Below are 26418 nucleotides of genomic sequence, written 5' to 3'. Positions count from 1 at the left end.
CTCCTATAGATTGCCTACTTTTTATTTCAAATAGCAAAACCATTTCAACTTTTATACTGCCCCATAATGATTTATAGCCCTCCTTTGGTGGTTTACAATGTAAGCATTATTTGCATATTGATCCCAACAATCTGGGTCCTCATTTTACTGACCTTGGAAGGATGGAAAGCTGAATTAACCTCGAGTTCTGTCAGGATCAAACTCCAGGATGTGGGCAGAGTTTGCCTGCAATGCTGCACTTTTACCATTGCACCAGTAGGGCTCATAAGACATTAATTCTCTGTTTTGATTCAGATCATACAGAGAGCTGCAACTGAGATTTGGAAACTTAAAGGAAAAGTTGAGTTTGGACAATTATTAGGCAAACTCAGACATTATGACTTAGCTCTCTCTATGAACCCAGCTGACATTACTCATCTAACATTTTAAGCTAGATTTCCCCCAAAAAATTAATCTGGAATACTAGATGAATAAGGATAACGGGGGTCATAAGTCATAATGTCTGGGTTTGCCTAATATGCATGATCAAGAAAACACAAAATTTTATCCAATACCAAAACAAGTTATACACATGTGCTTTGTGAATCAATGTTTACATACAGTGGGGCAAAAAAGTAGTCAGCCACCAATTGTGCAAGTTCTCCCACTTAAAAAGATAAGAGAGGCCTGTAATTGGCATCATAGGTAGACCTCAACTATGAGAGACAAAATGAGAAAAGAAATCCTTGTCTGAAGCAACAAGATCAAATACTTTACCTACAGAGTTAGTAACTTAAAAGTATATTTTCCTATAATGTATACCTGTAATATGTTTTAAGTTAAGTGCACTTATATGAACTCTTGGTTAAAAGAGTAATATCTATGAATTCATATTGTTGCATGTCTGGAATATTTTTAAAAAGACAACGCCTTGGGTTTTTTTTCCCCCCTTTGGGAGAAAATATTTCATGCAATAGATTTTATATTCAATTCTGAAAAGCAAAAGAGAGTACTATTTAAATCATAAACTGCAAAATGTAATATTAAAATATTTGGACTTTGCAGGATTAATGTTTTTCAATGTGATACAATGGATTTCTTAAGTTTTGGTTTTCATTTGCTTTGCATACATCCTTCCTAAAGAAACAGTAAGATACAGGGCAGTGTTGCTGAATCTTTTCAGCAACGAGTGCTGAAATGGGAGTCTGCATGCATGCGAGGGAGTGCTGGAAACTGGAAAAGCAATGCCCTGGTATGCATGTGTGTGCGTGCCGGGAAGCTCAGCTTCCAGTTTTTGGCGTTCACATGGCCGCCTGTCACCTGGTCTTCTGGTTTCTGGCACACATGCACATGTAAAAACCACCTGGCCAGCACACATGTGCATGCCGGAAATCGGAAGCTCAGCTTCCCGGTGTACACAGGTGCTCCAGGAGCTGCTCTTCTGATTTCTGATGGTCCCGCAACATGTGAAGACCAGCTGGCCAGCATGTATGTGCACACTGGAAACTGGAAGCTCAGCTTCCTGATGCATGCATGTGCTCCAGGGAGCTGCCCTTCTGGTTTCTGGTGCTCCCGCACGTGTGAAGGCCAGCTGGCTGGCACAATGTGCACGCCAGAACCCAGAAGAGCAACAGGTGATGGCTGGCGTGACCAGACAGATGGCTCTGTGTGCCACTTCCGGCATGTGTGCCATAGGTTCACCATCACTGATATAGGGTGTGTTATGACAAAACCTGAGAATCTCTTTAGAAAAAAATCTCTCCAGATTTGCATCAGTTTGTTGATGCACAACAAATTAGCTTGAGAATCAAAACTTTACTGGACAAAATTCTTCCACAGGAGAATTACTACTGTATTTCTTGAAGGTTTAAAAATATGTTTCTAAAATAAAAATGGGACCCTTTTTTCTGCAATTTATATTGGTGGCTTAATACTTTGGAAGTCAAAGGTTAATGCAGAACCCTCTTGCTTTTGTAAATCTTATCAGTGTTAAGAAATAAATCTACAATTATGCATATGCAAAGATATATATTGGCATTAATTATTTTGATAGATAACTGGAACAATCTGAAACAATAGGGTCAGGTATCATCTGGAAAATGAACTTACAACTAAAGACACCAGTCATTGATTTATAATAGGTATTTTACATTGGAATGGTATTCTTTGCCTGCAGCCCTTTAAAAAAAAAAGATCTGTTGATAGTCTTGGCAATGGGAGATTTTATAGCACAGAATGTGAAAGTGGTATTTAAATCATTTTGATCAGGAATGAAACTGCAGAATATGACTGCAGAACATGATCTGTAGAAATGTGCTGATTCAGTTAATCAAAGGAATAGAATAAGCAAGCTTTTTACTACATGCAATGCCTGGTAATTTTGCTTTTGTTGTATTTCTAAATAAACACAGGTGCTTAAAAAATGATAGCAAGATCTGCCTTTTGATTTCTTTAAAAGATTACTGTGATGGGACTGAAACCTCGTTACTCTAAGATGAACTTACAGTACCCAGTTATGCTGGTTGTGACATTTTATACCAGTTGGAGCTAAAATTAGCTCTGTTCTTCATCTGCAAGGAGCAGGCAGCAGCCCTCTGTATGCATGGCTGAATTAGGATAGCCTTACCCAGACCTATGGCTCTTTATTGGTCAGACAGATTGGGAATCAGTACACAGGGCTTTCCGTACATGTAAGTTGGAATGATGGTTTATAGAGCACACACATGTGCAACTTACTTTTGATTAAATAAAGCTCACTACTGAATTAACATACTAAGAGATTTAGTATATAGAACCATTCCTTATGTGATTGACAGATACAGTACTGTCATATCACAACTCTGGTATAGCAGTAATGAAAATACAGATGGTCTAACAATTCTTTTGCCATGGTTACTCTCCAGGTAACCATGTTTGTGACTATAGCGCCTTAGCAGAGCAAAAATAGCTTAATTATGACTAATTTGAATTATGACTAATTCAAAATAATAATCTAGCTGCAAAGATCATGGTGATTATAGCAAAACAAATGCTAGATGTGCCTATTTTAGGCAGAGCTTTCATTGATTTTCATGATAACAACCACAAGATTAATCACTTAAACAACTTCATTTGAGATAAATGGCTTATTTTATTCTAAGATTCAGAGAACATAACATAAGAGAACATAAGATGGTGTTCTATCCAGGAATAGTCTAGTAAGATTAACTATGAGAATATCTAAAAACAGTGTTGGCTGAGAAAAGAAAGCATTTCCCCCTATTTATCCTGTAGCTTGATATAGAGCAGGGGTGTCAGACTCAAGGCCTGCGGGCTGGTTGCGCCCCGCGGGGTGCTTATATCTGGCTCACAGGACTGCCCTGGGAACAGTGAAGGACCGGCCCGCAGCGCCTCTACCAGTGAAAAAGGATATTGGGACAGCCGCACACAACCCTCTACTCGCTAGCAGAGCGTTTGGGCCACCACAGCACTCCCGACATAAGTGATGTTGATCTGGCCACCCCCACATTCACCCCGCCCCCCTGAGGTCAAACACATCCCTAATACAACCCTCAATGAAATCGAGTTTGACACTCCTGATATAGAGAATCAAAATGTGGAAGAATATTGGAAAAGAGCCATTTTAGTATGAAATATTTCATGCTTTACAACTACATTAGGTCGATCATATTACAGAAATTCTGAAGTTTTGCCTATACCTTTTTCCATTTCAATAAGATAGCTGTTTTACATTATAGCTTATTTTCTGTTACCACACATGGATACCATAATTTCCGTTGCAATCTTTTCTTCCTCATCCTGTCCCTACTTGCTAACCAGTAAAAATATATTCATCAAGTGTTACAATCAACATTTAAAGCGGTTGCAAAATAAAGTCACCTGAAAGACATTTGAAATAAGACAGATCCCTTTAATGAATAGCACTGAGGTGTCGCAATTCCAAATCATTTTGATAACCATCTTAATCTATAACTGCTGGTAAGTCTGTAATTATTGTTTGAATATGTTGTTTAAACAAGGCATTTAACATTTACATAGCACAGATAGATCTTAAAATGACATCATAAGGCCAAGGGTGTCCGCGGTGGGGTGAGGGGTCCTCAAGAATATCAAAGTGCCAGATGGGGTGGCAGTCAACATTCTGCCTCTTCTAACGTGCATGCAATTTGCATGGCAACATTTAAAAGAGACAGAGCTTCACTTGCCTGGTCACACCTACCATTTTGATGCTGTTCACTTCCAGGACTTACTGTTCCTTTGATTAAAAGAATTGAACTAGCACAATAAGATATTTAGTATATATAGAACCATTCCTTATGTGATTGACATATCCAATACTGTCATATCACAACTCTGATATAGCAGTAATAAGAAGAATACAGATGGTCTTCCAATTATTTTGCCATGGTTACCCTCCAAGTTAACCATGTTGTACATCACATTGATCTGTCCTGCGCTTAATTTATATTTCTACTAGCTCTGGGTTCACATAGAACATTTAAATATTGATCTTTGTTTTATTTGCCAGCAATGGGGGGGGGGGGGGGGGCTTGCCTCCACATTACCAAACTGTTGAATTGAATCTTAACCATTAACAGCATTGCAGTTCTGAAAATATGCTCCTAAGACAAAGTGTGTTTAATATCACCAGATTTTTAGAAATGGTTACTTTTAGGAAAGTACCATTTTAAAAATTGCATTCTCTGATGGGATCATAATCTCTCTTATCCTAGAGCAGCCTAGTTACATTAGTCTGACTTTGTCAAGATTTGGTGGTTTTATTTTTGCAGTGAGTCAGAGATGTTTAAGTGCTAGCAACTGATTTTATTAAGGTTTAAGAGCAGGATAGCAGCCACTAGCAATGTTCTAATGGGCTAGCTTAGCCTCATACTTGGGGGAAATGTTTCTTCTTTGCTGGTTCTTAATGGACGCCCTGTGTGCCTTGTGAATCATAAGAATTGTGGGTTTGCAGTCATATATTGAATGGATAATTGTTACTTCATGCATCAAGGATTTCTTTATGCATTCTTAGAAATTGCAGCGGCATGTTGTGAACAAGAAATATCTTATGTTTTGATATTATGAATCTTAAATATTAACATTTTAAATTGTTGGTAACTATGTAATGCCCAAGAGCATGTCAGGAATGCATTTTAAACAGAAATGGGGTGTATGTTGGGGTGGTGAATGTGCGCTCTTTCTCTCTCCCTCCCTCCCTCTCCCTTTATCCTATACTACACTATTTGCTCTTTGCTCCCAAGACCAGCCATAAGAAACCAATTTTATATGAAATAAAAGTTCTTGCTCTCCTTTTTCTATCATTTTTAATTTGCTTATTTACTATTAGATTTTTTAAAAAATCCTGCCTTTATTTTTTATAAATAACTGAATATAATAGACATATATAATAGTCCTTCTTTCTCATCCCCACCCCCCCACTTGACTAAGTATAGCATAGATGAGATGATAAAAATCACACTTTAAATATGGAAAGGCATAGCAATATTTATTCTTGCTTAGGTTAGATGTTAATTTCTCTACCCTTATTGTAGTTTATATATTTACTCAAGAATATTGTTTAGAATATTTAAATGTAGCATTTCTGAATTTTGGGATACATTTGTTGGTCAAGAGATGAAAATTAAATGGATGGGAGGAAACTAATTTAGTTCAGTTCTGGATTTCATAGACAGGAAGTACAGCTGACTTAGGATATAGTAAGGTTTTTAATTTTCATCCGTTATGTATAATGACATACTGTGATGCATATCAATTTCTTGGTTTTTGACTTTTATATCGATGTATGAAAAGGCTTCAGCTGTGCAGCCCTTAGGCTAATCAATTCATTCTCATGTGGCGCTTGCAACAGCTTGAGCTTGAGATGCCTATAGAGAGAATGTGGGAACAACAGATCTTTCATAGAGAGGTATGTGAACAAGAAATGAATACTGTACATGGCCATTGAAAAGAATTTTAAAATGCACTGTAAGATTTTGTGCTTTTTAAAATGTGCTTGATGTGCTTTATTTTATATTTAGAAACTTACCCTTAAAGTTTACAGTATGATATTAAAATATTTTTAAATAAAATAAAATAAAATCTTTGAAATGCCTGTTGAGGTTAACATTTCTATGAGAAAATGCTCTTGAATATGAACATTTCTACCAGCACCGTTGTAAATGTTTGTTACAAGTGAGTACCGTATTTTTTGGACTATAAGACACTCCGGACTATAAGATGCACTTAGCTTTTGGGGAGGAAAACAAGAAAAAAAAATGGCCTCTGCCTCCCAGCATCCATCTGGTATTCATCTGCGCCGTTCGCTGCGGGCTGTTCACCACTGCCACCGCAATTACCCATTCTAGAACAGCTGATCGGCACTGCACCACCACCACCACCACAATATTCACTGTATAAGACGCACAGACATTTCCACCCACTTTTTTGGAGGGGGGATGGGACACTTGCATCTTATACTCCGAAAAATACAGTAATTAATCCTTTCAGGTGTTTGTGAAATTAATAGCAAATGATGTTTGTCTGGATGAGCATCAATGGGTTTCATATTTGGTAATTGCTTCTTACTTAGTACATACTCAGCATGGTAAATACAGAGATAAAGCAATTTCACAGTGACCAGCCAAGGCGAAGTATGAGTTCTTCAGCTGCCTGGAAATTAAGAGCTGTGGTGATAACAAGATGGCAGCAATTCTAAAGAAATTGATGTTGCTAAAGATTAAAATTTTGCTTTATCTGCCTTTCAGGGTTCATTTTACATATTTTAATAAAAGTTATTACTAGGTATTTTCACTATTTCTTTCCTCACAAAGAAGTAGTCCTGCAAGGATAATTTCTTACATAATAGAAAATCTGGGAAGGATAACAAAATATTTTGTTATTCAAATTTTGGTTATTATGAAATTGAAATGTACAAATGATGTATATAAATTACTGGAATATAGTGAGAATTTTACAATTTTCAACTATAATTCTGTATCCAGAGGATGAGCAAATATTTATTCTTATTCTTGCATGTTTCATAATTCCACATTTATTGTACAATATACAGTATAGCTTCATGCTTGCCAAGTATGTGAGATTATTTCTAGTCTCTCTTAGAATTTAAAATAATTTCTTAGCTGTATTCTGTATTAATTACAGAATCATTCTTTAATAGCGAAAGGGCTGGATTAACTAAGAAAGCTATGTGAGCACACTAGCTGGAAAAGTTCATCTAACCCAAGTAGTTTGGAAGAATATATCCCCCTGAGATTCATTTGGCTTTGATTCTGCTGGCATTTAATAAGTCCTTGAAGATCTGAATTTTCCCTTCTGTAGAAGCCTGGAGTTTGAGTGTGTCTTTTGTTGTGGTTGTTTTTCTTGAAATGACCATGCCTGCATGGATTGAGCTAGATTGTCTTCAGGTGCAATTACGGTATCCTTGTGTCACTATTGCTTATTATTACTATTTATTGCTTTTGTTGCGTGTTAATTTTATTTTCACCACCCAGAATCATAGCTGGAAGTGGATGGTTGTCTAAATCAATTAAACACTGGTAGTCTTTGACATACAGTCATAATGGAGCCTGCCCATTATGGTTGCATGTTGCGAGAGCCATTAAACGAAGCATCTCATTTAATGACCACCCCCCACCCCCATCCCTGCTCTCCCTAATGCAATTCGTAAATGAACATGGGGGTCGTTTAATGGAATACGGAGTACCATTGAAGGGCAAGCACAGGTCCAGGCCTGGCTATCCTGGGCCTCCCAAGGCCTTACCACCCCTGAGGCTGTTGGTGCTCTGCTCCTTATCCTTTCGGGTTCCCTTGGCCTGCTCCCAAGCCGGCTATTCAGCCAGATAAGGAAGCCTGAAGCTGGTCAGCAGAAGCAAGTGGCACATGGAGAATATTTATACCCTGTAGGCCCATGATGGTGATCCTATGGCCCTCTCTGTGGGCATGCGCATCATCGCCAGCTGCTCTTCTGGTTTCCAGGTGCGCATGCACGCTGGCCAGCTAATCTTCACATGGGACAGAGCCCTGGAAACCTGAAGACCAGCTGACCAGTGCGCATGAATGCACTTGGCCACCTGGTCTTTGGGTTTCTGGTGCTCCGGTGTGTGTGAAGAGCAGCTGGGCGGCGCTCATGTGCATGCTAGAAACCTGAAGACCAGGTGGCCAGCATTGCATGCACACCGGCCAGCGGATTTTTGAGTTTCTGGGGCTCCAATGCACGCATGCATGCACGTGCACAAGTGCGTTCTGGTTTGGGTACTCGGGGCTGAAAAGGTTCACCATCACTGCTGTAGGCTGAGACCTACTTCCCATCCAGCCACCTGAGGGACTTGCAGGGCTGGGCCTGATTCTCAGCCATTTCCAAGGGCCAGCAATACCAAATATACTTTCTGTTTTTGCAGAGGAGCCTGACTGATGTGATGTGTGGCTCAGCTTTCTTACAGGGGCTGCTGGCCTCATGACAAATTTGTGTTATTTTCCTAGGAAGTAGTAGTCTTTGTCAGACAATAGGGAGTTCTGATTTTTTTAAAGGAGGTTTTGTTTTGTTTGTGGAGGTCTGTAGCAGCCCCAACTTCACGGACCACTCCCAAGTCACCCTCAGATATCACTCACAATTTTGAACAATTGTTGAACTAATGGTCATAAGTCGAGAACTACCTATAATAGAAAAGGCCTTTTGAACAGCAGAAGAAAGGAGGCTAGACTAAGCAAAGATGAATTGAATAGAGGAGCAGTTTAAAATGTCTGAAATGGTATAGGGTTTCCTGCCTAGGTAGGGGGTTGGACTAGAAGACCTCCAAGGTCCCTTCCAACTCTACTATTGCATTGTATTGTATTACTGTATGTGTTTTAATGGAAACCAATAGCGGTTTTTAAATTGTAAAATTTTTAATTTTTAATATTGTTTAATATGATTGGTTATTGTACATTTTGTGAGATGGACAGCTATATTGGTAAGATTGATTAATCAACTGATAAATAAATCCCATAATTTTTATATTTCCCCACCTTGGCTTCATTTGGGTTTCCAACACTGGTGGGTTTCAATTTTTTTTAGAACCTATTCTGTAGGTGTGGCTTGTTTTGTGGGAGTGGCTTGGCAGTCATGTGGTCAGGTGGGAGTGGCTCAGCAGTCATGTGACCAGATGGGAGTGGTTTGGCAGTCATGTGACTGGCTTGGAGTGGCTTGGCAGTCATGTGACAGGGTGGGCGTGGCCAACTTGTAAAATGTGGTGAAACTCTCTTAACAACACTCTTGCTTAGCAACCAAAATGTTGGGTCAGGAACTCTGGCATTTGAAGCACGCAAGTCTTAAAGCTGTCAAGTTACAAGACCCTTGCACCCCTAACCCTTTACAAAAAAACCCCAGGGGTGTTCAAACTTGACAGCTTTAAGACTTGTGGACTTCACCTCCAGAATTCCTCCTTCCCTCACCCAGTTGCTATTGCCGGGGTGCCACCAGGACAAGTGAGTCCCCTCCAGAGAGCCCATGCTGGGAGAGAGGAATTGGGCTGATTGAATGTGGATCCTTCACTCATTCGGGCAGATGGAGAAAGAAAGGAGGCATGCGATAGCCGAGGGCGAAGGAGCTCTCTTTTGCCCTTGGTGGGGGGGTGCTTTCTCTTGCACCTCCTTTCTCTTGCACCTCCTTTCTTTCTCTGCCTGCCTCCTTCACTTGTTCGGACAGGCAGAAAAAGAAAGGCATGCAATAGCCGAGGGCAAAGGAGCTCTCTTTTGCCCTTGGTGGGGGGGTGCTTTCTCTCGTGCCTCCTTTCTTTCTCCGCCTGCCCGAAAGAGCGAAGGAGGTGCTGGCCCCACTTGTCCTCATTCAAACCTTCCCGCCTCCTCCTGTCTCCCAGCATGAGCTCTCTGGAGCGGGAGGGAAGGTTGTTTCCAAGACCGGCTTCTTTCCTTCCCTCCTGCGGCGTCAATGTGTAGCGGGAGGGCATGGGCCGTTTGGCGGTGACAGGGAAATTGAGGCTTCTTTGCCAGCCTCCGAGCTGGCAAAATAGACATTTTCACAGCAGCAGCTGAAGCACAATCCCAGGCAGTCAGTTCCGTCTCTCCTTTCCCCAAGCATGTCCTGTTGCTGCTGGAGCCTTTTGCTGAATCCGGCGCGGCGGCCATTGCTGAGAGCATTGCTGACAGCCGCTTCTTGCCATCGCCGCCACACTGGCAAACCAGGCTGCCTCCTCTCTCCTCACACAGGCTCTTTGAAGGGGGAGGGAAGGTCTCTCCCAAGACTTGCTTTCCTTACCTCACAGCGCAGTTCCGGGATGGTGGGGTATTCTTTTTTCGCTGGTACAGGGGTGTAGCCTCGACCCCTGCCTTCCTGCCACTTCCAGTCCAGCCCTGCGCAATCTCCCCACCACCCCACTGACCTGGGGACACTCCCAGCTGCAGTTGGCATTCTCCTAGCGATACGTCCTGACTGTGCCCCCAGAGCGGTCACATGGCAGCGACACACGAACTGCTGGCTAACCCAGGGCTCGCCCGGATACCCGGAGAGGAGGGATCGGCAGGAGAAAGACAACTGCTGCCGGCAATGGGTCACAAAGGAGTAGTCGCCCAGAAGCTGCCACATCCCATTGCAGGCACCCTCGATGTCCTGCCTCTCTGCCGCCTCCAGCCCCACGCAACCTCCCCGCCAATCCACTGACCTCAGAACACTGCTGGACAGCTTCTCCTTCACGTCTTGTTGCTGGCTGCAGCCGCATCTGGGCAGGTGCTGGGCCCCAGAGCGGTCATATGGCAGTGGCGCATGGGCTGCTGACCATCCCAGGGCCCACCCGGTTGCTTCTGAAGTGGGTAGGCAGAAGGGCAGCATTCCCCCCCACCTCCCCGGCTGCCTAGAGCCTCAGCTGGATGGGCAAAGGAAGTGGGTGTGTGAGGCAAGCATGTTGTGGACGGGCGGGACGAGCGGGACGAGCGAGAGTGGCGACTGAGTGGGCGGGGGGAGCGAGCAGGGGGACAGGCCAGGGGAGGGAGGGTTTCGGTGCGGGACCTCCGGAAGATCAGGTATGGGAAGGCACGCTAAATTTCACCAACCCGTACGCCCGTACAAGTGAGTACTGGCTGAACCCCACTCCTGGTTTCCAACTACATAGTCTTCCGTCAGGAAAAAAATATGAAAAAAGTATGAGTTAGTACAGATAATTCTCGATTTACAATAGTTCATTTAGTGACCATTCAAAGTTACAACAGCACTGAAAAAAGTGACATATGACCATTTTTCGCACACCCTTTGTAGCATTCCCATGATCATGTGATCAAATTTACAAGCTTGGTAATTGGTTCATACTTATTACAGTAGCTGTGTCTCAAGGTCTTTTGCACCCTTCTGACAAGCAAAATCAATCGGGAAGCCAGATTCACTTAACAAACTAGATTACTAACATCAACTGCAGTGACTTAACAACTGTGGCAATAAAAGTCATAAAATGGGGCAAAACTCACTTAACAAATGTCTCACTTAACAACAGAAATTTTGGGCTCAATTGTGATCGTAGGTTGAAGACAACCTGTACTAAGAAAAAATCTTACTAAAAAAACACATTGCAGTTTTTCTATTTTATTATTTTTGGAAAACCTCTTGAGTTTCTGGGCAATGCTAGGAAAATATCTGGCAGGCTGATAGGGAGCCCATTTTTGAGCATAATGGATTTTCCAGACGAATGGTAAAAACAATTCTAGTTTTGAAAAAATATAATTAATATAAAAGTAAGAAGTAAAGATACTGAGGATAAGAAAAATACCAAAGGTCCATATTGGGCTAGTATTTTTCTTAGCATTAGTAGAGGTTATGAAATAGTATGCTGAGGATTATTATTTTTTTTTTACTGTGGCAGAATTCTTTTTAGGAAAGAGAGAGAATAAATACCTCGGTGGAAAATTAACTGCTGGATTTAATGTTGAATGGAATATCTGGTTACATTAAGCCTTGGTTATTTTTTCTTTAATTTGTTGAATGAAGTAGAATTAAACCGACTTACACAAAACCATATTTATATAACTCTACAGAATTTTTTATAATTTCAGTAACTTGGTTATTAAACCATACTGCTCAAAAGACAGGTATATCACATTAGGCTCAACCATGGCATATCAACCACACTAGTCTGTTAGTGTGAGGGGGACAACTGAGTCAGACTCTTAGGTCAAATAGTCACCGTGGAGCCCAGAGTCTCTTGAAAACTCAGTTTGAGAATTCGGGGAATTCTTGCTGCATGCAAACAGGATTAGCAAGGATTAGCTTTGCCTTTTCTGGATTGCAGAGCTTTACCTATTGAAATTATTTGTTCTGCATAAATATTGCAAGAGTTGTGTTTTCATTTATCCCTGGGTTCTCCAGGGAGTAGGTTAAAGTCTTCACAAAGACACGGGAGCCCTTCTCCCTTTCAGAATATCTATACTTACTGAGAAGCAAACCCTACTGGATTCAATAAGTGTTCTCAGCAATACAGACTTGAGCTTGCTTTAAACATCATTCCACAAGTTGAGTCCTGTATAAGTTGCTGCAGTGGTGGGTTCCAGATCCCAGTGCAACCGGTACAGTGCAACCTGGCCCCGGCGTCCACCACATGAACATGAGCAGTGTGCGTGCATACACGCACAGCGCAAACATGCGTCCTTACCTCTTGCGACGCCTCTGTGATGCTCTAGCTGCTCGGCAGAGCGTCGCGCAGGCCCCATGCGTTTCGTGCGTGGAAGCGCTAAAGAGCTCAAATACAGGTGAGCTGGGGAGGGCGGGTGGGCCCTCCGGAGCACCATACCAGAAATGGTACCCGGTGCTCCGGGCAGGCACCAGTTCGCCCGTACCGGGACGTACCGGCTGCAACCCACCACTGGATTGCTGTATGTAGGGCATCCATTTCTTTCAGTTTTTGCATTGGAGGTGAATATAATGCTCCATCATATACTATTTCCACCACTGATCTTAAGAATTGTGTTAAGGAACAGTAGAAAAGAGAGAGACCAGATGTCTACATTTCACCATCACAGATTCAGGAATCTAAAGGGTTGGACTCTAGAGACTGGATGATAAATTTAGAGTAGGAGAGGCAACAGATGTCCATTAAGTATCTAGTTATTTATTAAAGAAATAGTGTATTTAGTTAGAAGTAAATGGTCATCACGAGCACACCTGACTTATGTTTTTAAAATCTCGGAACATGCAACGAGTCTTCTTCTAAAAGAACCACGTTAGTTTGCATTTTCTCATATATATATTTTTAAATGAGCAGAACAGTTTAATTTTCTCTCTCTTCAGAATTAAGAGAATATGAAAATAATCTTACAAATTGTTCGGCCATTAGCCAAGGTACAACTAAAATCTGTATTTTTTGTACATTTGTAGATTGTCGACTGGAAAACAAGAGAGGAGAAAGGTATAAATGTTTCTCATTACATCAGGTTCTTTTATTTGGAACATAACCCATTAGTGAACTGTTACTTTCTCAAGTTACTATAAACACTTCTCTGATCACACATGCCAAATATGCATTGTTATTAATGCCAAATAGCATTGTTATTAATGGTTCACAGGCATGGAAACAGTGCATTATGGTGCTACTTTTTCCTATTTTCATCCCACCCCCATCTTCAGTTTTTTACAAGATTGAAAGCATCAGTTTGTATTGTTATTCTCCACAGCACAAACTAAAACAGTTGGTGATTCATTGACTTTTTCTACCTACTCAAACTGAGAGAGTGTGGCAGTCAAGAGTTACAATGGTTGACGTATTTTGGATTACAGAAATTAAGGTTTGAGCATGACAAGAAAATTGTGTTTCTAGAAACCTGATTTACTTACTTGGTTTTGCAATAAGTATTATTATTCTTGAGGTGACAGTGTGAAGATGTTCCTGTCTCTGTTGCAAGAAATAGGATAGTCATTGTGCATCCATTTTGAGTATCTTTCTCAGGCAAGCTGTAGATATTGTCAACTATGTATAAGAAAACACCTAGAATTTTGTTCACTGCATTTTGGGCCGCATTAGTATTTCAGAAATTACTTTATAGTATCATTCAGATATGGTAACCCCTGGTTTGTTTAACTGTGATTTATTGATTAAACTGCAATTGACTGCTCATATATTATAATGTGCTAAGAATCTATAATGCATATGTAGATTTAGCCATTGAGTGAGACCATCCATCCATTAAATATACTGTGATTTATACCAACTGTAATGTATGATATATTTCTTAGGTTTCATTCTTTTAAATCTAGAGAACACCAAACTTTAATAAGCTCTTACAGTGCTTCCACGAAAATAAGATAGAGTCTTATTTTTTTGGACCCCCCAAATAAGCACTTGGCCTTATTTTCGGGGAGGTCTTATTATTTTTGAAGTGCAGGAGGCCCTTTAACCTCTGCCTGCAGCCCATAGATCAGCTGATCCAGAGAGAGCCGGAAGTTCTGTCTCTGTTTCTGGCACACTCTTGCCAGCCCTACCGTAGCTGGGCCTGCCACTCTTTTTGCAGCTGCCACTAAGAGAAGGGGCACGGTAGCTAGGGTTTGCAGGGGACAATTCCGCATGGATGGCAGGTTCATGTGGGTTGCGTGGGGCATTTTCCCCCTTCCCCAGGAAATGGCGGTGACTGGCTGCACATGAGTTTGAATATTTTGGGGGAGGGCTTACTTTCGGGGAGGGCTTATTTTAGTGCATGCGCGCAAAAGCCCGATTGGGCTTATTATCCAGGGAAGTCTTATTTTCGGGGAAGCAGTGTAGCTACCTCTAATAGATTTTTAAACAATTCTTCCCACATTCCAGATGAACAAAAATGTTTGATGTACGTGTTCAAAAATTATCTCTAGGATAATAATACTTAAAGTCCATGTCTACCAGCCTATCTCACAAAAAAAGGTAAAAAAAATGGATGAAAAATCTCCCTTAATGTATCACATGTGGCAATTTGCAAGATCAAATTGTCAGATTAATATCAGTGTCTTCTCTGTGTATCCTGCAAGCATGTTGTCTGAGGAATCTTATGTATTGTCTAGCAAATAGTTCTGTAAAGTTTTAAGAAAAGCTGTTTCATACTTTGGAAATATGGACTGAAATGTTCCAAGAACTGATATTAAAATATTTCAGAACTGGTTTCATAGCTTTCAGAAGACATGGGTAACTCCAGCAATAGAAGGAGATGTAGAATACAAATTATTTTTATATATTTGTAATAAGAGATAGATCAGTGATGGCGAACCTTTTTTGGCTCATGTGCCAAAAGCGGGGGGAGCATAGGGGGTTGTGTATGGGCATGCCACACCCATAATGCAATGCGTGAACCACAGCTCGCATATGCGCATGACCAGCACTCCCCCCATTTTTTGCATGCTTTTTTTGCCCTCCCCAGGCTCCAGAGGCTTTATAGGAGCCTGGGCAGGGTGAAAACAGCCTCCCCCATCCCCCCGGAGGCCCTCCGGAGGCTTCCCTGAATCCTCCAGAGCGTAAAAAATAGGCCCTACTGGCAAACCGGAAGTTCGGGAACAGACAGGGCAACATCTCGTGTGTCCTGACAAATGGCTCCGCCATAGGTTCGCCATCCCCGAGATATATGAAAGAGTTTCTTTCCTGTGGACTTACTGTTAACATTTCTGTACTTTCGGCATGTATCTGTATAATCTGTATAATGGGTCCTCTTGATATGGAACCTGTTCATTTTGCACTTCCTGAAATAAACAGAGTGGCATCACACTCTTATTAATCAGATTAAACAGATCTGGACCCTCTGATCCACATTGCCCAAGTGAAAAATGGGGAGTGGGGGGAAATAGGATGTAGATATATATATATTCATGTGCACATTATTTAATGTAATTAGAATTTTATTCACTATTTGGAAAGGACTTATGCATTAATGAAAGCAGAATTGTAGTAAAATCCCACACAGAAACAAAAGGCTAGAGCTGTGACCTTGGAATGGAGACAGATAACGGAAACCAAACTGCTGTCCTTAGAGTATGAACAGAATGGTGTGAAAGGAGGAAGCATATGGAATACAATGAACGCTATTGTTACAGGACTGAATGATAGCATTGGGCAGGATAGAATCCCAATTGTATATGGAGGAATGCAGGGGCACCATGCAAGGTCACCCTCAGTGTTTAATCAAAGACATTCCAGTGTAAAGGTCACACTGTAATTTACAATATTTTCTTTATCTTCCCTATGTATTGTAACAAACATATATATCTTGTAACCATTGCTTTGTTTTGAAGTCTTCTATGGTTCTACACTCGCTGTAGTCTGTGCATGCCAGTAAAAGATGCTTTGCGGCGTCTATATTATCTCCAGTCACTTTGGTTTTTAATTTAAATGGGATTTTTTTCCCCTCACTTCAAACTAAACTCAGAAGCATTTGCATCAAAAAGTACAGGTAGTCCTCAATTTACAACCATTTGTTTAGTGATGGTCCGAAGTTACAATGGCAAAAGTGACTTACGACTGTTTTTCACACTTACAACCGTGGAAGTACCCCATGGTCACATGATCAGAATTGGAACTGGCATTTATTTATGGCAGTTGCATTGTCCCAAAGTCATGTGATCACCTTTTATGAACTTTTGTCAAGCAAATCAATGGGGAAGTTACGAACAACTTCAGTAATCGACTTAACTGGCCAGAAATTTTGTAAAATGGGGCAAAGTCATTTAACAACTCGTTGTGGTTGTTGTAAGCCAGGGACTACTTTTAATCCCAGGCATTTGCTCTATTCTGCCTACCTATCTACCAGTAAAAATAGGGCATATGAAATAAAACACAACTCAGTTTTGAAATCCAATCAAGTCTTATTGATGCTCTGCTTCTTCTTATTTTCTAACATTTAGACCCAGCACTACATTTATTTTATTTAAAGGGAAGGGTAGGTAGCACTTTCTTTTTCATGACAGGGGCTGTATTACAGGAATAATTCGCCAAGGTCTGAAATGTGAGTCAAAACCATTTAGCTAGTTGTCTCCGGTTCAGGTGAACCGGTAGCAGGGCTGTGGGAGGCTCCGCCCACCTGCCCCGATGTAATGCGTGACCTGCGCTTGCGCAGAAGGCGCTGCACATGCACAGACGTGTTGCGAGAGAAGTGAGCGAGTGAGAACGTGCTCTCACATTTGTGAACTGGTAGGGAAGGTAAGTGAATCCCACCGTTGGTCAAAACCAAATATACATTTATTTCAGGGGTGAGTTGCTGCTGGCATTACTGCCCATTTGGTGCGCTCGTGCTTTGTGCGCGCTCCGCATACATGTACAGTTGCCTGTAAATAGATCTGCACATGTGCAGAACATTAAGAATGCAAAAAAACATGCTGTGGTGACCAGGGAACCGGTTTGGAGGCATGGCAAACCTGTCATCCCTATTGATTTGGCGACCCAGTCGCAATTGCCACTACTGGTTCGCCTGAACCGGTGCGAACCGTTAGCAACCCATCTTTATTTGATTTAAATCATGTTTTCATTTTACACAACTCTACTGGGTGTGCATAATAAGACTCCTGCCTCCACATCACCTTGTGAGAAGTTCAAAATCACTGATTTTCATGTCTAAGGGAGGCCTACAAGTCACAGTCCCCACTTTCTAGTCCAGCACCTTAACGAAAAACAGCAAATCAGCTTTCAAAGTCGTGTGCTAGATGTCCATTCTGCTGGTCCCTGGCTGCAGAGCATAAACAGAAAGCTTCTGCGAGAGGATTTTAAAATTGGGTTGAGAGCTGTAGACAATTAGGCCAAGGGCCTCGGGTGACCGACTGCTGAGTTTGCAACCTAACTGTACTGAGTAGCTTTCTGCTAATAACCTGTCAAGCTTGCATTAGGGACATTTATATATAAGATTAACCTTAACAATAATTAATATAAAAATACAAATTACCTTACAGGGATTTAAAAAAAAAAACACAAAAAAGGGGTAGGGTTTTGAAAACAGGTTGCTACTGTAGGCATGGAAATAACAGTGTGACATTCTGCTTAATGCCATTACTCTGACATTTGCTCCTGTTTTCAGAATTGGTAGACCGACAGAGACCTTTTAGCACTCTGTCCTATGTAATTTAAACTGGTGCTTGGTCAGCAAACACAAGGAGGCCTGGCTTGCGTGCTGGCTCCGTTTGAAGTAGCTGATATACATTTTATTTTATTTTTTAATTGTAAATATTCAATTAAAAGTTTTCAGCAGCTCAGATTGTTCGGGTGTTTGATGTCTATGCTTGGGAACAGGAGAGAAAACTAAACTGATAAAGTCATGCTAGCATTTTCAGTGGGTTTTATGTAGAATTTAAGATAGAAATACTTGCTGAACGTTATTTTAAAAATATGAAAGGCCCCAGTGCTTAGAGGAATATTAGAAAGTCTGTTTAGTGTAGGTATGAAAATGCTAGATTAGAAACCAGGAAAAACCATGAGTTTAAAGACACAGAAAGCGGTTAGGTGACTTTAGTGCTAGTAATTCCCTTGCAGCCTAACCTACCTCATAGGATTGTGGTGTGAAAAAGAAGAAATGGGAGCATTATGTATGCTATCCTGAATTGAAAGAATGGCAGCCCTTATGGTCAGTATTGAAATTATAACGAGCATTTAATGGCAACATGCCACCATTGACAATCCTGTTGTCAATGCAAGAACAAATCCCTTCTCTAAATACTAAGCCCCTGCCACCTAGATATGTTGGCTGAAAATTATGGGAGTTGAAGTGTAAAAGATAAAGAGGGCCCATATGTGAATGCAGTCAACCATTCAATCTGAAGTATATTTTCATGAGCAACAACAAATAACAGGATAGTGATGCTGACATGGATAGAAGACTCAGCTACAAACTGAAACTAAAGACAAACCTGCTACTAACTTAATAATAATAGAAGATACAATGTGTAGTAATATCATAATGCAAACCTTACCATGTTGCGTCCTGACTTTGAAGGTTATATTGTTATCTACACGTATTTCTTATCTTAACCATTGCAGTTAGAACTGGAATCTCAGTCCTAAATTGTGATGGTCAGAAGTTGAGACATCCATATGAGTGGACCTGATTTTGTGACCTTTTTTATGGTATTCCTTGAGCAAATCACACACTTATAGTTCTGTATCTAATCAAAGGCTGACAACATCAAGGATTAATTTAAATTTTTTCATTGGCTTACTCAACACAGATAGTGCTTTGTTTAGACATCTCAATTGATCTCAGATATTTCTCCTCTGTTAGTGACTACCAGGAGCACTTTGTATTTTTTCCTGACCATGGACTACTTATTTTTTTATTTGATGTAATGAAGATTATATTTCCTCTCTATCTATTTTTTAGTGACAGCAAAACTCTGGTGTTGACAATGAGGAAGAAAAGAAAAGAAAAGAATCCATTTGAGGAATTGTTGCTTTAACTAATTGAAGAATTGTAAACAATTGCATTTTTTAGAACTTTGGAGAGGAAAAAAATGCAGCTGCTATTCAAGCCAGGTCTGCACCAGATTTCATTCTTACACAAAATGCAGGAGGGTTATATAAATAGATAACATTTTGAGCTGCACAGCCTATCACATAACCATGTCTCTGCTTCTGACATGTTGGCAGATACATGCTAGCTATACATGATAAATAACAGAAGGCCTGTAAATATATAACTCTTCTTGGGTTACAAAAAAGTGGGTTCTTATTTCCAGAATGATTCCAGTTTTTAAGAAAATAATTGATGGATTGCAGCATACAATGTTTTTACCCAGGGATAGGTAAAATCAAATTTGTTGATTAGAAAACAGAAGATTCTGAGGAATGTTCCATTTTTACCTATTCCATGCCATTTTGGGGAGTTTTTGGCACTTCCAGAAGTAAATGGTTGGAATTGGGGGTGCCGTGAGGTGTTTGGAAGATGGTCTTGCCTTGAAACTACGCCATTTAGTTCCAGGTATCATGACTGGGGTGTCCTGAATAATTTTCTGTTTGGAAATTGGAAAGGAAATATTTCATTCCTTAAATGATGAATTTTGTTCATCCCTATCAGTGGTGGGTTCCAGATCCTGTTCCAACCAGTACGTTTGGAATGGGCCTGGCGATGTCCACATGGATGGCACAGCGCACGCATGCGTCTTAGTGCCTCTGCGATGCACCAGCTGCTCAGCGGAGGGTCGCGCAGACATTGTACAGACCTTGCACATATGCATAAGCACCGAAGACTTAAAAGACCGGTAAGGAGCTCGAGCGGGCGGGTGGGCCCTCTGGAGCACCATATCGGAATGGTATCCAGTGCTCCGGGTAGGCTCTGGTACTCCCGTACCGGGGCGTACCGCCTGCAACCCACCAATGATCCCTACTGAGAATCACTGCCTTTGAGTACATTACTATAAAATCCTGTACCTGAATTCACAATACTTAATTGTCAGCTATGTATAGGATTGAAGCCTTGGTGTTTTTCAATCCACAGCACCATACAGCCTGTTTTTATTGCTTTTTAATTAACATAAAGAAAAAATAAAAACACAAAATTAATAGTAATGGTTTTATATAGATTATCCAAGAGAAAAAAACCCCACATAAAACACTCTTTTTCACAAAAAGTGAAAGAACAATGGAAAAAAAGAAAATATAATGCATCATTGTAATAATAGTTACAGTTCTGTGTCTAATGCAAATATTATTTAAATACATATATATTTTAATACATATGCATATAGATTTATACAACAATCTTTTTAACTCACTGCATTGTTATGAAAAAGTCCCATATTTCATTCTACTTGTCTGTACAATTTCTATGTCTATGGGCAATCTGCTCATAAGTGGCAAGTGCAATCAGGTCTTCAATCCATTAAATAAATGGAGCCATGAATTTATCTTTCAATGCAGCAATATCAATCTTTTAGCCACAGTAAGGTCATAGAGCATCCATTTACATTATCTGATTCTCAAATTTCATGTAATAGTTACATAATTCAAAAGATAATCCTAATAAAATTTTAGCTTTTGTCACACAGTGGTATTTATATGTCACAACTTTCTCTCCAAACTTGGTAAATATAGAACATTTTAAAGCAGGTGTTTTAAAGAAGCATTATCCTTAATTATATCTCCAATAAAATGCCAATTTTAACTTTGCTTTTCTGAACAAACATAATGGAGTCCAATACATTCTAAATATTATTTTTGTTATTTAAATTGTAATTTGAGGTCCATCGACACTCTTGCTATAGAAGATGTTCTTATAGATAATATAGAGACACTTTGGTCCAGAGGTGGTATTCAGCAGGTTCTGACTAGTTCTGGAGAACCAGTAGCGGAAACTTTGAGTAGTTCGGAGAATTGGTAAATACCACCTCTGACTGGCCCCAGCACCATCTATTCCTTGCCTCTCAAGCCCCAGGCTTGGTGGGCAAAGGATTGGTGAGAGGAAATGGGAATTTTGCAGTAACCTTCCCCTGGAGTGCCACACCATGCCCACTAAGCCAAGCACAGAGAACCGATAGTAAAACTTTTTGAATCCCACCACTGACTTTGGTCTAGCATTGAAGGCACCAGCCTAGAAAGCAGAACACCTTCGTAGCCTTGAAAACTGGCTGGGGGTCATTGGGGCAGTCATTCTGGTCATTCTGTCTCAGCCCACTCCAGCACAAGATTGTGGGGAAAATAGGAGGAGGAAGGGTGTGTTGGATATGCCTTGAGTTATTTGTAACAATAATAAAAGCAGGATACAAATAAAGAAATAAATGAGTCAATCAACCTAATTCTTTATTCCAGTCATTTCTTAAATCTGCTTATCAAACTGATTTATTGATAACAAATATCTATAAAAAGCTAATAGATTTCCCCCCCATTTTAATGGATTTAATAAAAGTTGTTCTAGTATCTCAGGTGCCTCAGAAATTAAGAATGCTGCTGGTTCAAACAACATTGTTAATAAACATAATTGTAAAAATAGTTATATCTGATAGGTGATATTTATCTATTAACGCAGCCTATATTAAAAATTCATGTTCAACATCTATCAGTTGGTCCAAATCAATATCCCTGCTTCCATCCAGTTTTTCCATATCACTTTCTCACAATTTTTAAAGTTACCAATTCGACATGGAAAAAAGGGTCAACTCCTTTTTTTATTAGATTCCATAATTTTCTAATTAACACAATTGTTTTGAGAGATACTACAGTTTAGAATATTTAGATCCTAACACTATCCATCCAAGGCAAAGGTGCTATATCTGTATTTTCCAAAGTTTCCCAAATTGGAAAATTAACACCAATTATTATAATTTTTATGAAGATATTTTCAACATTGAACTCCAGAGAATTTTTTTAAAATAAAGATTTACATTTTCTGAAAATACTTTCAAGATATATAAACTGGAATTCCTTTCAGAATACAGATTAATGTGGTAATAACACTCATTTTTTAAAGCATTTACTTTTCCTCAGAGGGTGAAATTGAATGACTCACATCTATCGATTTTTGAAGAAATCTCTATAGTGCATTTATCATGCATGTTTCTATATCCTTTGTCAAATAGGCATCTAAATATTTAATAGATTCGGTACAAATGTGGAATTGATATTCCTTAAATGGATGGGTAATTTATTCACAACAAATTCTTTGTCTAGAGTATCCTGCTATTTTGCTAAAGGCTTCTATATTTTCCATCAACCTTGGGATAGTAATATGAAGTTTGAAAGCCTCATACTGGAGCTGTTGAGTGACCGCTTCTGTTGTTATTTTGATAGTACCATATAAAAGTCATTTTGTGGAATGGATTTAGAAAGTAAGGCGTTCCAAATCTCCTCTGTCCCATTTCACCATAGTCTTGCTTCATAATGACTGAAAAATAAATTAGCACAGCAGACCGTAAAACCAAAGTGGGGACAGAATGGTTTACAAATTGGTTTCTGGGAAATCAGCCCTGTTTAACTCCTTCCTGCAACAGATGTCCTATGCTATTAAACAGTGCTGAAAGAGAGCATGCTACTGAGAAGCCTTGTTTCAGCTTTAATAATAATATATAGAAAGCCACCCATGCATTTGATGTCATGCTCCATTTAAAATGAAAGGAATGGAATATGCCGGAGGGGATTTTAGGCAGGTGAATTATCTGGATAAAGATTTTCCAAGGGGATTTTAACAGTTGCAGATTGGTAAAAGTACAATCTGCATATGTGAAATGTATCCATCGGCTGCTATTGAATGTAATTGATGCAATGGGGGGCGGGGTGTCGGACTCTTCTGATGCTTATTTTGATTGCTCTAGAAAAGCCAAATATAATAAATAATGTATTAATTTTTTATGCCACTGATTTCTGAAATTGTTATACTTAAATAAATATTGGCAGATTTTGAAAATTTGCCTAGCAATTGTTTTCCAGATGTTTTGAATTTTATTTACCATCTTTCATACATTATAACATTGTAAAGTCTTTGGCATTAAACAGTAATTTTTATCTAATGTTACATTTTTAAGGAAAATTTTGCACTTCTAATTAATTAAAGGGATCGGTTCTCATCTCCATTTTCAAGCCAAGGGAGCCAGCGTTGTTTGAAGACACTTCTGTGGTCATGTTGCTGGTATGATTATAAGCTGAGGCACACAGAACACTCTTATTTTCCCACTGAAGAAGTACCTATTTATCTACTCTCATTTGCATGCTTTCAAACTGCTAGGTTGGCAGGAACTGGGGAAAGAATGGGAGCTCCCCCTGTCATGCGATGCTTGGATCTCAAACTGCCAAGCTTCCGGTTTCATTAATCTAATTAATTAATTTAATAAATATTTTGTATTGGCCATTAGTTTGCAATATAGTTGCTCAGCTTGATGAGGGTTACAGAAACAAGACCCCTATCCTATCATTCCTATTTTTACTGATTTTTAAAAATCATATTGAAAAGGATAATTATTATGAATAGAAATAGATACATTATGCCAGCAGAAATGCGGTAGCTAGTAAGGAAAGGAGGGTGGGGAGCTATAAAATGCAGGACTGTCAATGGGAAGAAAAAAGTAGTGTGGATATTGAACTCGGCTCCTGATTATTTCATGGGGGTTGCCAGGCACTTGTTGCCAGGCAATGGGGATTGCTGCTGCTTTCCTCCAGGATATCAGTCTAACATTGAGCACTGGTATAATGTTATCCAGCATTAACCAAATTAGACTTAGTTAGCTTTTTCAACCCTTAAAAAATATGTGCAGGCAGTGTGAGGAGACACTGGAATTATTATTGTAAATGTTACTTTGTTGTAGTTATTTTAAGTGTAAAGGAAGCTACTATATTAGGAAGTCAAGATGGTGCACCTGGGGTGAAAAACTGTCAGGAAGCAAAGTCAGTGAACAGGAGATGCTCAATTTTATCAGTTTAGACTGACATTCATGTACTGCTGGGAAAAGACTACTTTTTTAAGCTAGATAATCAAAGACAAAAAAAAAGACCCAGTTTGGTCTAGCGCTTAGGGCAACAGGCTTAGGAACCAGAAGACTGAGTTATAACCTGCCTTAGCCATGAAAGCCAGCTGGGTGACTTTGGGCCAGTCTCTCTCTCTGAGCTGAACCCACCTCACGGGGTTGCTGTTGTGAGGCAAATAGGAAGAAGAAACTATGTTTGCCACCATGAATTATTTGTAAATATAATAAAAGTTGGGAAAACAAATAAATAAAAACTTTGCTTGATTCAAGATAGATGGTACATGGTGGTTCACAAGCTTGACATTTTGTCAAAACTAATTGTATTTTACTTAAACCAGCAACTGTGATTTATATTTGCCATGTTATCTTAGAGTGTACTAGTCCTTGACTTACAACCAATCGCTTAGTGATCAAAATTATGACAGGAACCCCCCCCCCCCCCAGGTTCCAGCAGCCATTACTGCTGGTTTGCTTGTGGTTGTGGAGCGCGTCCACGCGCTTATACCCAGTACTATAAAAATGCTTCTGTGCATGTGCAGAAGCCAAAACCAAGATGGCGCCAGCTATGGCACCACCGAGAGAACCAGTTCAGGGGTGTGGCAGGCCTGGGTTGCTGCCGATTCCAGTGACCCAGGCTGCCAAACCACTACCGGTTTGGCTGAACCGGTCCGAACAGGTAGGAACCCACCACTGGAGCCCCCCCCCCTTCCAAAGCTATTTACAACCTAATTTTGACCATAACCCCTTGTCATATTTTGGGTGCCTGGCAACCAGTTTACCTTTACAGCTCTTAGCATTAACCCTTGGTCACATGGCGTGTGTGTGTGTGTATGTGTGTGTGTGCGCGATTTTTGGCATTTACTTCTGGTTTCCTACCAAAAATGTAGAGTTTTCTTAATGACCATGGCATTTGCTTAATAACCATTGCAAAAATTGCTGAATATTGAGGCTCATTCACATGATGCCTCAATTTACAACTGCAATGACTTAGAATCGTAATTCTGGGCTCTATTATGGTTGTAAGTTGAGGACCATCTGTAATGAGAAATTATGGTTTTCTTCAAATTAGAAACAGAAAGAGTCAGGAAGAAAGGACTATATGTATTGTGGTGCCAGAGTTTCAACCAAGTTTCACCATAAAATACTTATTTTGAACTTGAACAGGAACCAGCAGGAAAGAGTCAAGGAAATGGCTAAGAAAGATAAATTGCTTTTATTCTGGATGGCAAGAAGTTGTAATAATGATCAGGCAACTTCAATATCAGGATGTCAAGTCCAAAGTACATCACAGAATTACTCTAATGAAGTGAAATTAAACTCTTTTTCCCTAGAGCAGAAGTCCTCCTGTAGAACAAACAGAAGGTGATACAATAAAGGTGATATTTTATCTCCTTAATGAGATTTGAAGGCTGCTTTCAAAGTTCCATTCCTGGGATCACAGGATGTTATTCAAGTGCTAAATTATGATTTGTTTAAACAGAAATTATACAGACAATACGTGGTAATCTATTAATTTGTAAACAATATTTTATAAATCATAACTATTGAGTTTAAGTAACCTGCTGAGCGACAATCATGTTAGTATGAACCCAGGTAATGTGTAAATTGTCCCTACTATATTTATCCTGAATGCAGGAAAGATGCATTCAGAAATGAGTTCATTTAGTACTTTTGGAAGAAAACTGGAACTGTTTTCATGTAATAAAGAACATTTCATGGTATCTAGGAAATCTTTATGATACATTTTGCCTCCAGTGATTGATTTATGCCCAGCCCAATGTGCAGTAATGAAAGCTGCATGCAATCCCTTGATCAATAGCTGTTTTCATAATTGTTGCATTTTCAACAACCACAAGATGTAATGCAGCCTGATTATTTCAATAGAAAATGCCATATAGTATATTCCTTTCCACCAATGCTAAAATATTTTACATTTGGTTAATCAGCAAGTCAATGTAATTCGAAAAAAAGTCCAGATATTTATCAAGCAACTTAATTAAAATTTAATTTCACACAAAGAGTCAGGATTTAGTTTTGTTAACAGGCAGGGTGGATTAAAATAG

General features: G+C 39.8%; 1 protein-coding gene across 5 annotated transcripts in view; it reads left to right on the top strand.

Moving 5' to 3' along the window:
• LOC309386795 (dystonin-like) overlaps positions 1–26418 on the top strand; it is a gene marked incomplete at its 5' end in the record, with an annotated part of 348938 nt that overhangs the window by 42769 nt on the left and 279751 nt on the right. The window lies entirely within an intron of this gene.

The sequence above is a fragment of the Natrix helvetica genome, assembly GCF_964273705.1.
Source record: "Natrix helvetica genome assembly, chromosome: 2".
NCBI lineage: Eukaryota > Metazoa > Chordata > Lepidosauria > Squamata > Natricidae > Natrix > Natrix helvetica.
Note: the sequence above shows the minus strand (reverse complement) of the source record. Positions and strands in the feature narration are given on the sequence as shown.